This window comes from Bos indicus x Bos taurus, chromosome 18 (assembly GCF_003369695.1).
Source record: "Bos indicus x Bos taurus breed Angus x Brahman F1 hybrid chromosome 18, Bos_hybrid_MaternalHap_v2.0, whole genome shotgun sequence".
NCBI classification, from domain to species: domain Eukaryota; kingdom Metazoa; phylum Chordata; class Mammalia; order Artiodactyla; family Bovidae; genus Bos; species Bos indicus x Bos taurus.
The window spans coordinates 27,166,921-27,180,269 of record NC_040093.1 but is presented as its reverse complement, the minus strand read 5'-3'; the positions used below and the strand labels follow the sequence as shown (position 1 = coordinate 27,180,269).

The 13,349-nt window shown below is 38.4% G+C and overlaps 1 non-coding gene across 1 annotated transcript; it reads right to left on the bottom strand.

Annotated features, from left to right (window-relative positions):
* Nucleotides 1-256: 256 nt before the first annotated feature.
* Nucleotides 257-364, bottom strand: LOC113876891. Its single transcript, XR_003506625.1, has one exon. It is a non-coding gene; the product is annotated as a U6 spliceosomal RNA (small nuclear RNA).
* Nucleotides 365-13,349: the final 12,985 nt, after the last annotated feature.

Sequence of the window (13,349 nt, the reverse complement as noted above, 5' to 3'; positions counted from 1 at the left end):
CAACCACTTCTATCAGTACTGAAGTGGGTAGTCTATCCCTTCTCCAGCAGATCGTCGGGACCAAGTGATTGTACTGGGGTATCCTGCCTTGCATGGCACCCCACTCCAGTACTCTTGCCTGGAAAATCCCATGGACGGAGGAGCCTGGTGGGCTGCAGTCCATGGGGTCGCACAGAGTCAGACACGGCTGAAGCAACTTAGCAGCTCCAGCCTTGCAGGTGGATTCTTTACTAACTGAGCTATGAGGGAAGCACCAAAAAATATGGACCATTTCACAGATTTGCATGTCATACTTGTGCAGGGGCCATGCTAATCTTCTCTGTACCATTCCAATTTTAGTATGAAAGTGAAAGTGAAGTCGCTCAGTTGTATCCGACTCTGCGACGCCATGGACTGTAGCCTGCCAGGCTCCTCCGTCCATCGGGTTTTCCAGGCAAGAACGCTGGAGTGGGTTGCCATTTCCTTCTCCAGGAGCTCTTCCCAACCCAGGGATTGAACCCGGGTCTCCCGCATTGTAGACAGACGTTTTACCGTCTGAGCCACCTGGGAAGTCGTGTATGTGCTGCCAAAGCAAGCACAAGGGCACGTTGCCTCACTGTCGGGGAATCTAACCCCTGGTCTCCTGCATGACAGGCGGGGATCGTCACCACTATTCTAACGAGGACGGCAAAGTCGCTCAGACGTGTGCGACTCTTTGCCACCCCATGGACTATACAGTCCATGGAATTCTCCAGGCCAGAATACTGGAGTAGGTAGCTTTTCCCTAGTCCATGGAATTCTCCAGGCCAGAATACTGGAGTGGGTAGCTTTTCCCTTCTCCAGGGGATCATCTCAACCCAGGGATTGAACCCAGGTCTTCTGCAATGCAGGCGAATTCTTTACCGGCTGAGCCACAGGTGAAGCCCAAGAATACTGGAGTGGGTAGCTTTTCCCTTCTCCAGCGGATCTTCCCGAGCCAGGAATTGAACCAGGGTCTCCTGCATTGCAGGCGGATTCTTTACCAACTGAGCTGTCAGGGAAGCCCTCTGTATCCATTACTCTGTATCCATTACTACCACCCCATTACTATCATCTTTCATTTGGTCTACTGTAGGACTTCCTGTTTTTCCTACATTCTTTCTTCTGACAATCACTTCTCCATATCACAACCAAGATGATGCTTTTAAAAAACACAAATCTAATTATTTCTGTCCTGTTTGTGAAACTTAAGGCTTCCCATTTCTCCTAAGATGAAGACTTGACATTCTTAATGTGGCATTCCAAGCCAAGCATGATCCAGACTTTGCCTGAAGCTAGAAGTGAGAAGGGGAGATTGATCATATTAGGGTTGGGAGGAATTTCCGGAGGTGATAGAAATATTCTGTACCTTGCTCATGGTGTTGTTGGTTTCATGACTTAGTACATTGGTCAAAACTTATGGAACTGTTAGTCACTCAGTCGTGTCCAACTCTTTGTGACCCCACAGAGTATAGCCCGCCAGGCTTCTCTGTCCATGTAATTCTCCAGGCAAGAATACTGGAGTGGATTGCCATTCCCTTCTCCAGAGGAACTTTCCAACCCAGGGATTGAACCCTGGTCTCCTGCCTCACTTAAGAAGAGTGAATTTTGTTCACCTTAAAAAAGACAGAAATTCTGCCATGTGACAACATGGATGATTCAGAGGATATTGTACCAAGTGAAATAAGCCAGACACAAAAAGATATTGTATTATCTCACTTATATATGGAATCTTTTTTTTTTTTTTTTGAGTCCTACTCAGAGTAGAAAGTTGATTACCAAAGACTAAGGGTGGGAAAAAAGGGGAGACATTAATCAAAGGTGCAAAAATTCAGCTATGACATGAATTAGTTCTGGAGACTGAATGTACAGCATGGTGACTGTAGTTAACAATAATATACTGTATACTTGAAATTGCTAAAAGAGTAGACATCATTTGTTCTCACTACAAAAAATAATAGTGACTATGGGTGGTGATGAATAATGTTACTTTGTGGTAATTTGTCAAAATAAATAAAAATCAAAAATGATAAATTTTACCATATGAAAATTATGGTTCATTGAAGCTTATTTTTTAAATAAAAAAAAAACAAGAATGTGATATTTGGCTAATAATTTGATACCAAGAATTGATTATTGAAATTTAAATGTCATCATCAGAGTAGGAAGCTATACTGCATCATCTATGTCTATAAAGTTAACCACTGCTTTCCAACTCTGATTTCTAAGATTCAGTGTTAGATGCCTCAAGTATTTTAAAAGTAGCATGCATAGGTTTTGCTTTTATAATTTTATAAAGTCTGTATTATGATCAGACATACTGCTATTAGTCAGTGATACTGCTGTTTCTAGCCCCAAACATGGTATAGTTTTTCTTTTGATAGAATCTTTGCTTCTTTAGCAATTTGTATCCCTGGACCACTGTAACAAGTGGCTCCTATTACATCTACTTAGGTTACAGGAGTTTCTATTATTAAAAGTTTTCATCAGCTGTGTGTGTGTGTGTGTATGTCAGTCGCTCAGTTGGGTCTGACTCTTTGCAACCCTATGGACGTTAGGCCACCAGGCTCCTCTGTCCCTGTGATTTCCAAGGCAAGAATACTGAAGTGGGTTGCCATTTCTCCTCCAGGGGATCTTCCTGATGCAGGGATCGAACCCATGTCTCCTGCATCTCCTGCATTGCAGGTAGATTCTTTACTGCTGAGTTACTGGGGAAGCCCTTCTTTATCTATAATTAACTGTATTTACAATACAATAATAATAGCTACTATTTATCAATCACCTCTGTGTTTCAAGGGCTTTTTTGACTTTCAATCTACTTGTTCTATCTATACAGAAAAGAGTGTGGAAATCATCAATTTACACTTGCAAATTTGACTGTTTCTTCTTTTAGATTAATCCATTTGTCCATCCTTTATTTTGAGGTTCTCTTATCAAGTACACATATATTTAGGATTTGTATGTCTTCTTGATGAATTTACCCTTTTATCATTGGGAAATGCCCCTGTTTGTTTCTGATAATATTCTTTATTCTGGTGTCATTTTGCCTGATGATTAATATAGCCATGCCAATTTTCTCATGACTAGTATATGAATGTTATATATTTTTGCATCCTTTTAATCTATATCTTTATATTTAAATTAGAATTTGTTATAGATAGCATATAGTTAAGTTTTACTTTTTTATTCATTCTGACAGCCCCTGACTTTTGTTTAACCATTTACATTTAATATTATATTTAATTTATGTCATCAATATAGGTGGTTTAAATGAACTTCTTGTAGTATAATTCTCTGTTTCATCTGTTTTTTTTTCCTCTTTTATTTTCCTCTCTTATTTGAGATTATTTCAATATTTCTCTTTTTATCTTTTCTGTTATCTGATTAGCCAAATTTATATGTTTAATTTTTTTAGTAGTTGCTCTAGGGTTATATATGCCAAAGCCTTTGACTGTGTGGATCAAAATAAACTGTGGAAGATTCTGAAAGAGATGGGAATCCCAGACCACCTGACCTGCCTCTTGAGAAACCTATATGCAAGTCAGGAGGCAACAGTTAGAACTGGACATGGAACAACAGACTGGTTCCAAATAGGAAAAGGAGTACGTCAAGGCTGTATATTGTCACCCTGCTTATTTAACTTACATGCAGAGTACATCATGAGAAATGTTGGGCTGGAGGAAGCACAAGCTGGAATCAAGATTGCTGGGAGAAATATCAATAACCTCAGATACACAGATGACACCACCCTTATGGCAGAAAGTGAAGAGGAACTAAAAAGCCTCTTGATGAAAAAAAAGAGGAGAGTGAAAAGTTGGCTTAAAGCTCAACATTCAGAAAACGAAGATCATGGCATCTGGTCCCATCACTTCATGGGAAATAGATGGGGAAACAGTGGCAGACTTTATTTTGGGGGGCTCCAAAATCACTGCAGATGGTGATTGCAGCCATGAAATTAAAAGATGCTTACTAACCTAGATAGCATATTGAAAAGCAGAGACATTACTTTGCCAAAAAAGGTCCGTCTAGTCAAGGCTATGGTTTTTTCCAGTGCTCATGTATGGATATGAGAGTTGGACTGTGAAGAAAGCTGAGCACTGAAGAATTGATGCTTTTGAACTGTGGTGTTGGAGAAGACTCTTGAGAGTCCCTTGGACTGCAAGGAGATCCTATCAGTCCATTCTGAAGGAGATCAGCCCTGGGTGTTCATTGGAAAGACTGATGCTAAAGCTGAAACTCTAATACTTTGGCCACCTTATGTGAAGAGTTAACTCATTGGAAAAGATTCTGATGCTGGGAGGGATTAGGGGCAGGAGGAGAAGGGAACGACAGAGGATGAGATGGCTGGATGGCATCACCGACTCGATGGATGTGAGTTTGAGTGAACTCCGGGAGTTGGTGATGAACAGGGAGGCCTGGCGTGCTGCGATTCATGGGGTCGCAGAGTCGAACACGACTGAGCGACTAAACTGAACTGAACTGAACCTTTTAAAATCTACCATGAAATAATTTTGCCACTTCCTGTATGATAGAAACCTCCTCCTAACCTTTGTACTGCTGCAACCAAACATTTAACTCCTGTGTAGTTACAAATTGCCGGAGAAGGCAATGGCACCCCACTCCAGTACTCTTGCCTGGAAAACCCCATAGACGGAGGAGCCTGGTGGGCTGCAGTCCATGGGGTCGCAAAGAGTCAGACACGACTGAGCAACTTCACTTTCACTTTTCACTTTCATGTATTGGAGAAGGAAATGGCAACCACTCCAGTACTCTTGCCTGGAGAATCCCAGGGACCGCAGAGCCTGGTGAGCTGCTGTCTATGGGGTCACACAGAGTCAGACACGACTGATGTGACTTAGCAGCAGCAGCAGCAGTAGTTACAAATTGCACAGCACAATGATACTAGTTTTGCTAGTATTTTCTATAAAAGTCCAGATAGTAAATAGTAACTATTTTTGCCTTGGTGAGCCATGTAGTTTGAAATGCTCGACTCAGCCATCAGCTATACACAATATGTGATAGAATGAACTTGGCTGCTTTATAGGGAAACTTTATTTTTCAAAACAGGAACAGATTTGGCTCTTAGCCTTAATTTACTGACTTTCTCTTAAAAGTCAACTGTGGGGCTTCCCTGGTGGCTCAGTGCTAAGTAGTCTGCCTGCCCATGCAGGAGACACGGATTCAATCCCTGGTCTGGGAGGATCCCACATGCCACAGAGCAGCTAAGCGCATGGGCCACAACTATTGAGCCTGTGCTCTAGAGCCTGGGAGCTGCAACTGTTAGTCCACGTGCCCTGGAGTGGGTGCTCTGCAGCAAGAGAAGCCACCGTAAGGAAACTAGAAGAAAAGCAAAAAGCCAGGACAGCAACAAAGACCCAGCAGAGCCACACACACACACACACACACACACACACACGTCAGTTGTCTTCTAAAGAGGTAAAAAAATAAGAAAAACAAATGTTATATTCATCCCACAATTTATACTATTTCTTGTACTCTCCATTTCCTCCCCTATAGATTCACATTTCTGTCTTCTGTGATTTTTCTTCTCTTAAAGGAAATTTTTTCTGGACATAGAATTCCAAGTTTACAGGGCTACCCCCCAGCACACTGAAGATATTCCCCCTTCCTTTTATTTTTGGCTGTGACAAAGGTTTTTGCAGGACTTTAGGGATTGAACCCAGGACCTTGGCAATAAAAGCACAGACTACTAACCACTGGACCACCAGGGAATTCCCAAGATATTCCATGTTTATTATTTATTTATTTATTTATTCATTATTATTTATTATTCTTTGATTTTGAAAAGAACTCAGAAATTGTTAGTCTTTATTCTCTTGCCTGTTGATGTGTCTCCCTTTTCTAGCTACTTTTAAGATTTTCTTATTCTTACAGTGTTTTTGACAATTCAGTTATATTTTGCCTCAGTTTGATTTTCTTTGAGTATTATCTTGCTTTGGTTTATTGAGCTTCTTTGTACTTTTCACCAGCTATGGAAAATTTTCAGCAAGTATTCCTACAGACATATTTCTATGAGCATCTCCCTTTTCCAGGAACTCCAATTGCACATACATTAGATCCGTTTGTATTGTCCCTCGTGTCATTAAAGCTCTGTTTATTTTTTCTCATTTTTATTTTCTCCATGCTTCAGTTTGGATAGATTTCTACTGCTGTGTCTTCAGTCACTCTGCTTTTATACACAATGCAGAATTCATGGATACAGAAGGCTGACTGTACTATTTGATTTTATATGAAGAACTCAAGCATTTGTGGATACTGAGGGATAACTATAGTTCATTGGGGCCAATGAGTTCAAGACGTTTTAAATAATTATCCTAAATATTATTAGCCTTTCTGCTCTTATTCACTTAGCAACATACAATACTATGTTATTGTATTGGGATTCCCTGGTGGCTCAGATGGTAAAGAGTCTGACTGTAATGCGGGAGACCCAGGTTCAATCCCTGGGTCAGGAAGATCCCCTGGAGAAGGAAATGGCAACCCACTCCAATATTCTTGCCTGGAAAATCCTATGGACAGAGGAGCCTGGCCGACTACAGTCCATGGGTCACAAAGAGTCGGACATGACTGAGTGACTTCACTTTCACTTTTCACTTTCAACATACAATAAAGTTTTCTAGAAGCTACATGACATGTGATACCGTAACAAAATGAACTCAGAAGCAGGTGTGAAAATCCACATCTCTGTTAAGCCAGAAAATAAAGAGAACCATCAAAAAAAGTAAAACATTGCTACTACACTACTGCATTTTTATTTTCACAAAAGGTATTTTCATTAAATGTTATTTATGTGGCTCTTATATTTAAATGAATTGATAAACAGATATCACAAATAATTTACAAAGTTACCAATTTTAATTTCTAATACACTGCTGCTGCTGCTGCTGCTAAGTCGCTTCAGTTGTGTCCAACTCTGTGCAACCCCATAGACGGCAGCCCACCAGGCTCCCCCATCCCTGGGATTCTCCAGGCAAGAACACTGGAGTGGGTTGCCATTTCCTTCTCCAATGCATGAAAGTGAAAAGTGAAACTGAAGTCGTTCAGTCGTGTCCAACTCTTCGTGACCTCATGGGCTTCCAGCCCACCAGGCTCCTCCGTCCATGGGATTTTCCAGGCAAGAGTACTGGAGTAGAGTGCCATCACCTTCTCCATCTAATACACTAAGTATTGACAAATGTAATCCATATAAATAAAATCTCTTTGATGTCTTCAGTTTTTCGGAGTGTAAAGAGGTTTTAAGATCAAAAAGTTTGAGAACCATTGCTCTCAGATACCACTAGGCAGCTTTTTGGATTTCTTTCTTATTGCACCTCCCTCCTTTTGGGTGTAAATTCCAGGTACTTTGATTTTCCTCAACTTGTTTCCATTTTCTCAACCACATGAAACTGCCATGCTCTACTTGGTTCCATCTCCTTAGGCTGTGGTCTGTAAAGTAGCTCCAGACAGAAAGCTGGGGTGATTAGGGGGCTTGCCTTGTTTGTTTCCTTCTCTTTGGGGTCATAATCCTGCCTTTTGTCCAGTGTCTAAAACAAGTTGTTTCATATATTTTGTCCAGTTTTCCCATAATCACCCCAGCTTTCTGTCTGCAGGCACTTTTCAGACCACAGCCTTAGGAGGAGCAACCAAGCAGAACACAAATATAAGGCAAGTCTGATACCAGTAACTCCACTGGTCATCCAAGAGACTTGTTAAATGCTTTTGGATGAACCACCTAGTTTAATTTTCACAAGAATGGTACAACTGGGAATTATAATTTTTCCTATTTTAATAGAAAAGAAACTAAAATTTTATGAAGTCAAATTATGGTTAAGCCAGAGTCTGAGTCCTGGCAGTATAACTTCAGAGACTTAAACTCTATACTATAGTACCTTCCATTGGTTAAATTGATATGTATTGAGTGTGTATTAAACGCTAGGTACAGGCTACACACTAGGGAACACAACAGTAAATAAAATGGACAAAATTCCTGTCCTTACCCTAGTAAGGAGAAACAAGGAATAAATAATTTGGAATCCTCCAATGAAGAATACTGGAGTGGGTAGCCATTCCCTTCTCCTGGGGATCTTCCTGACCAAGGGATCAAATCTGGGTTTCCTGCAGGCTCATTGTTTACCATCTGAGCCACCAGGGGAGCCCCAATAAATTAGATAAGTAAATCCTATTTTTGTTAGGCAAGTATTCATGAGAATAAGAGAGCAATAAAGGAGAATATGGAATGATTCTGAGATGGGGAGTATTGTCAGTTTTAAATAGTGCATCAAGGAAAGATTTCATTGAGAAGGCAACATTGAAGGAGATGAAGAGTAAGCTATGAGCATAGATAACTAGAATAACAGGATAACAGGGGGAGGGCATGTTATATGCATAGGCGATGAGGCAGGAATGTACCTGGCAAGTTTGAGGAGGTTAACGTGCAGAAGTAAATAAAATGCACAGCAGAGACAGCAGTGTAGTGAGTGAAATCTTTGAGGTAGTGGAGGACCTAATGGCACAATGCCCTTTAAAACCTTTGTTTTTAACTCGAAAGAAGACCTCACTGTAAGGTTTTAACCTGTGGCATATCATGAACAGATTTCTTTCTGTGGCCATTATGCCAAGAAATACACTGATGGCAGTGTGGGTAGGAAGGGACAATGGCAATGAGAAGACAAGTTAGGAGGCTTTTGTGATATTCAAGGCAAACCGTGATAATAGCAATGAACACAGTGAAAAGTGATTTGTTTTTTCTTGATAATAATAATACTAATAATCTGTATGAGGGTTACATTATTTGTGTTGGCATTTGTATTAGATTCCTTAAATTATACTTTCTTTATCATAGATCAATTATTAATAAGGTAGCTTTTAGAATCCTCTTTCAGTTCAGTTCAGTTCAGTTCAGTTGCTCATTTGTGTCCGGCTCTTTGAGACCCCATGGCCTGCAGCATGCCAGGCTTCCCTGTTCATCTTTATCAGATGTTATTTCTCTCAGTATTTTACAAATTTGTTATATTTAAAAATAAACGGACATGCACACAGTTTCTTTATACCATCATCCATAAACAATAACATGACAGTGCTCACCATTACACATAGGCGATTTTGGACGCACAGTCACCCCACAGAACCTATTGTTCATTGTTTGCAAACATTGCCTGAGGATCCATATCTTCCTCTGAGGATTAACTATGAAACACAGCTTGTCCCTTCTTACCGTTTGTACATGGGAATTATCTACCTTTAAGCTATAACTTTCTCTGAGACTGTTGGGAATGAGACAGCTCCCTCTGTTTCAGTTTACAGAGAGAAACCTGACACTGGTGGTCATTCTTCAGAAACAATAGCTTTATCCTTATACCTAATTTTCCCTAGGGACAAACAAGCAAGTACAGCCCTGCCTTAACGGCCAAAATGAGAAAAACAAATATAAAATGAACGGGGAAAAAAAAATCTATGGTCTTCAGTTGTCTATGAACATTTGGCTTGTCTAGTGGTTAACAATTGGCTTTGAGACCTTATAATAAAACCCCCTACAATTACAGTTTTAGTTTATGCTTTTTATTTTCATGATAGTGAATTTATCTTTGTCACATTGAATTGGAAACCCTTAAGACACAAGAAATTGGTTCTCAAACCTACTAATTTACTGTGTTCATTAACACATCTCCTTTCCTAATGGATCTTTGTATGTTGGGTCCAAGATGTTAAAAGAGCTAGTTTTCAATCCTGTTACTCATCTTAAGTTTATTTTTTTGAGACTACACGCAAATGAATATTCATTGCCCTTGTGCTTTGGGAAGTGTGGAATGAAATGCAGAAATTAAGTCCTAAAAATTCCTTCAGAATGGTAGCAAATAGCAACAGCTTTTAGCTGTTATTTTTTCAATAAAGGTTTAACTTAAAAGATGGTATAGATCTTAACACCCGTGACTTATTACTGTATGAGTTCATAAAGTAACACCCTCCTAATCATTGACCTTGATTTTTTTTTAAAGCTGTTAGATTGTCTTGTTAAATTTTGCATTGATTAAGTAGACTTAATCATACTAAGTTTCCTCCCCTTGAAAATGAAGGGAGACAATTAACATTTATAAAAACATATAATTACCACACCAAAAATTCATAGGATTCTGACTCCTAGTAACAGAAAGATTGAAGTGTGCACTGTGGCACTGTATGTTACCAATCAAGAAAACATCCCAGTTTCCCTTTAATGATATATTATGAATCTTACATCAATTTATCTGTTTAGATTGTTTTGAAACCTGTTTTTTTTTTCCTTGAAGTAACAATTTCTGAAACTTTACTTTGTTATGTCAAGTAGTCCTCTGTTTAATTTCATCATGTGTGTTCTAGGTTTACCACTTTCAAACTTCTAAGAGATGCCCCTACTTCTAGGATAAGCTGATAAATCAGTTTTTATCCTTTTAGAACTTTTCTTATTCTCGGCTTTCAAGAGAGAAGCATCCAAATCATTTCAAATTTGTCTCCCCATTCCCTAACTCTATTGACTTTCAGTGACCTATGAAGTTGCATTTTTAAGGTTTCAGATCTATGCATTGAATATCAAGTATGAATGCTTTATAGTTGCATGCAAAAAGTCCCCGTGTGGATTCATTCTCATATAGTGTGCCTTTTCAATGTCAGTATTTTATTTTTAATTACAACTGTGGCTGTTGGGACACACTGAGTCAAACTCTTCAGGGAATACATAATAACCACTTAAGAAGAAAAATACTCATTAGCATAATAGATCATTTTTTGGTCTCTAACGGTTGAATCATCATAACATTTTTAGTTATGTTCAATTACAATACCAACTGTTTTTTATCCTCCCTATCATTGTTCTTTGTTATACTGGCAGTGCCAAATTATGAGATAAAAATGTAGCTGTTTTTCTATATTGATGAGAATAGAGGGAATGAGGAACCTTGTATACCAAAAATAGTTGAGTTATTCTTTCACATGAAGAAACCTCTGAATCATGCTTTACAAAGAGAACACTTAATGTAATTCAGTGGATTTTCTCTGTGTGATATAATTTCATAGAAATTCAGATATTGCAACAGTTATTTTTTAAATGGTGATAGAGTTATAGTCAGAGGCATCAGTGGTTCACTGTTTAAAACCTACCCAGTACTTTGGTTTCTGCATAGGCACAAAAGATTTGATCCATAGTTTTCTGTAACTCACAATGTGTCTGCTATCCAATTTGAAGACAGCAACTGGAACTTCAAACTCAATTATGTAGAAAGAAAATGAATGTTTAAATTTGAAGGCAGAGAATAGAATTCCAAATTAGTGTATCCAGAACATAGAGTCTCTTATGACTTTCACAAAGTCAGGAAGAGATGACTTCCTATGGCATTTAAAATTATGAACACTTTTAGGTCTCAACCAGTCATTCTCATAAAGGGTGAAAAATAACTCATCCTCCCAGCTAGTTAGTACATGAAAGAATGCCATTTCATCAATTTATCCAAGTAAGAGCCAGCATTTCATTAATAGCATCCTATTATCTCAAACTCTAGAATGACTTTGGATAGGCAGATTAAATTTTCCATTTCTTTCAAAGAATATATAGTTTTGCCCTCTTCAAACTTTCTTCTTGCTTCCCCAAACCACTGTTCAAACTAGGTTGAAATATAATTTTAAGAGAGAAAGAACTCACAATTTTTAACTAAAGAAATGATTTTTTGGACAGAGAGCTCAGAATTCTAATTTTAAAAAGGAATTGGAATACAGATATAAAAAAACACACTGGTGGTTACCAGTAGGAAGAGGAAAGAGTATAGGGGCAAGATAGGGGTAGTGGGTTAAGAAGTACAAACTTCTAGTGTAAAATAAATAAGATACAAGGATGTACTGTACAATACATGGGATATAACCAATATAAACTACAACTATAAATATAACCTTAAAAATTTTAGTATCACTGAAATTTTTTTTCATATGTTGTACACCTGAACATTTTGTATCATATGTTCTATACCTGAAACATATGATATTGTAAATTAACTACTTCAATTTTAAAAAGCGATTGGGGAAAAAAGCTGATGCTATGGAAAAAATACTGACTTAGGAGATAGGAAGCCAAAGTTTTAATCACACTAGTTGTGTGAACTTCGATGGGTCATTTTACCACTTTCCAACTCAGTTACCTCCTCTCTAAAGGGATTAGGTTAGGTGACCTAATCTCTCATGTATATAATTCTGTAACAAAAGAAAGAATATCTTTCTTTGAAATTCTGTAGTCTTATCTAATAAGAAAAAAAGTCAGAAGGAAATGGAGTTCCATGGGTATCTAGGTCTAACATCTATTAATTTGGACCTGAACATCCATAAAGCCCTTGCCCAGGAGTTCTGTGTGCTTTGCAGCCCTTTTCCCTATATTGGTAAAAAGATCAGAGCTGAAGGATACATTTTGTTCACTAAAGGCCTTTAACATACACAACAGCTTGAGTTGGTGTGACATTGCTGGCTACTGTGTCCTATTTTGCTAGTCTCAAATTCATTGCTAACTTAGGGATTTTATAAAGCATTTGCACTCTCCATTCTTTATCAATCACTGACAGACTCATTGTTTTATAATGTACTTCTCAGCAAGCTGTTTGCAGCTCATCGCCTGCCTTGCTTTATAGTCTATAAATATTTAATTCTTTAATAAACTGCTTATATGTAATATAAAATGACTGATGCTATTCTCTCTTTCCTCTTTTAATAGTGCTACTATTTGCAAAACAATTCTTATTTTTTTCCTACATAGCAATATGTTTCATAAATGTTTGACTTTCGTTTTTCTAAGTAGCAATTTATTCTAGGAGGTTGGTGGAGTGACAGGCAGGAAAACAGCCCCTTGCTCCTGGGAACACAATATAACTCTTCCCTCACCCTCACCCCTACCAAGCTGCAAATTGATGAGGTAAAGAAGATGGACTTTGGAATTGTGGCAGAGAGCAATCGCCTGTCTCTCTACAGTGTGCAAAACAGCCTTTAAATCTGTAGACTAAATGTATACTTACAGTGAGAGAATATGGTTGTTCCCTCTCTGCTCTGATATCCTTTGTCTAGGGGAATCATAAAAGATAGTCAGTGATAGTACACCAACACCTCAGTGTTCTCATCTTCTTTGTAACCCTATACTTTATTTTTGTCCGTTGGAGGATTTGCTTTCCGTGCCATGAAATGATTTTCAATTTTTAATGACTCATTTTTAAAAATCAGGTAAGTCAGACATTTATTAGGTGTTTATTGTGTGCCCTGCACAGCTGTTAACATATTTTCAAGCAAGCTCCTATTATTTTTCTATAATATTTCAATATAATTTATGAACTCTTAAAAATCAAGAACTG